This window comes from Sciurus carolinensis, chromosome 6 (genome assembly GCF_902686445.1).
Source record: "Sciurus carolinensis chromosome 6, mSciCar1.2, whole genome shotgun sequence".
NCBI lineage: Eukaryota > Metazoa > Chordata > Mammalia > Rodentia > Sciuridae > Sciurus > Sciurus carolinensis.
Window position 1 is genome coordinate 82,032,403 of NC_062218.1, and position 1,834 is coordinate 82,034,236.

General features: G+C 38.3%; 1 non-coding gene across 1 annotated transcript; it reads right to left on the reverse strand.

The window, feature by feature from the left end:
- Positions 1-1,135: 1,135 nt before the first annotated feature.
- Positions 1,136-1,209, reverse strand: Trnat-ugu (transfer RNA threonine (anticodon UGU)). The gene has a single exon. It is a non-coding gene; the product is annotated as a tRNA-Thr (tRNA).
- Between the last annotated feature and the right edge of the window lie 625 nt (positions 1,210-1,834).

A 1,834-nucleotide genomic window follows, 5' to 3' on the forward strand; every position in this document is an offset into this window, starting at 1 on the left:
TTTATTTTTTATTTATTGTGAACAAATGGGATACATGTTCTTTCTCTGTTTGTACATAGAGTAAAGGCATACCATTTGTGTAATCATACGTTTACATAGGGTGATGTTGGTTGATTCATTCTGTTATTTTTTCCCCTTCCCCCCACCCCTCCCATCCCTCTTTTCCCTCTATACAGTCCTTCCTTCCCCCATTCTTGCCCCCCTCCCTAACCCTCACTCTAACCCTAAAACTAACCCCTCCCACGCCCCATTATGTATCATCATCCACTTATCAGCAAGATCATTCTTCCTTTGGTTTTTTGAGATTGGCTTATCTCACTTAGCATGATATTCTCCAATTTCGTCCATTTGCTTGCAAATGCCATAATTTTATCATTCTTTATGGCTGAGTAATATTCCATTGTATATATATGCCACAGTTTCTTTATCCATTCATCAACTGAAGGGCATCTAGGTTGGTTCCACAATCTAGCTATGGTGAATTGAGCAGCAATGAACATTGATGTGGCTGTATCTCTGTAGTATGCTGATTTTAAGTCCTTTGGGTATAGGCCAAGGAGTGGGATAGCTGGATCAAATGGTAGTTCCATTCCAAGTTTTTTAAGGAATCTCCATACTGCCTTCCAGAGTGGTTGCACTAATTTGCAACCCCACCAGCAATGTATGAGTGTACCTTTTTCCCCACATCCTCGCCAACACCTGTTGTTGCTTGTGTTTTTGATAATCGCCATTCTGATTGGGGTGAGATGGAATCTTAGGGTGGTTTTGATTTGCATTTCTTTTATTACTAGAGATGTTGAACATTTTTCCATATGTTTGTTGATTGTTTGTAGGTCTTCTTCTGTGAAGTGTCTGTTCATTTCCTTAGCCCATTTGTTGATTGGATTATTTGTAGTCTTGGTGTTGAGTTTTTTTCCTGTACAATTCTTGATACTCCACTTAGAAGAACATCTCTTGGTGAAAGCTTTTCAGTTCACCTGAAAGCAAGCTGGCCATGGCACATCCGTAGGAGCTGGCATGAGACCAAGAGGAGGGGCCACGTGTCTTTCCTGAACAGTTCCTACTTTACCTTATATTTATACCCCATAATACCTTACTTGGTGTTTGACAAATACACTGTTAATATACTTTTTTTTGGGGGGTGCTGGGGATCGAACCCAGGGCCTTGTGCTTACAAGGCAAGCACTCTACCAACTGAGCTATCTCCCCAGCCTCCTGTTAATATACTTTTAATACTGGGTTTGTTTCTTCATTTGGAAATCAGTGGGGCTCAGTCTCTCCTTTGCCAGACTGATTTCCCTCATTTTCTCTGAACTTTATCTGAATGACCAACACCCAAAGCAAGTAGGTGGCAGGTATATACATTATACTTGGTTCATGTCTACAATATATCTGATTGTTTACATGTATCTTTATTTTAGTTACCTTATTACATGATGGCTATTTTGTGTAGGGTGCACACCTTTAAAAGTGTCAGCACTTTGGTTTCTTTCACCATTTTCTATAAAAGGATCTAACAACCAGGGTTCTCAAAAAGATTTTAATTCTTTTATCTCCCCTTGATGATTGCAAGTACACAGTGCTGTCATATTTGATCCATTAAGAACATCTTGAAAAAAGACAGATTTTCTTTCTTTCTATTTAAATTAGGAGAAAATATATCCCTAGAATGGACTTTGCAAACTTGAGTGCCCATTTTGTACCAGATGTTTCACTCATATTTGCCAAATTAAGGTATTCAAATGTCACACAAAATATTAATAGCAAGCTGTTATTTAAAAAACAACAGTATCTGAGTTTTTATAACTAGTGGATCTTTTCTTCCTTAATTTTC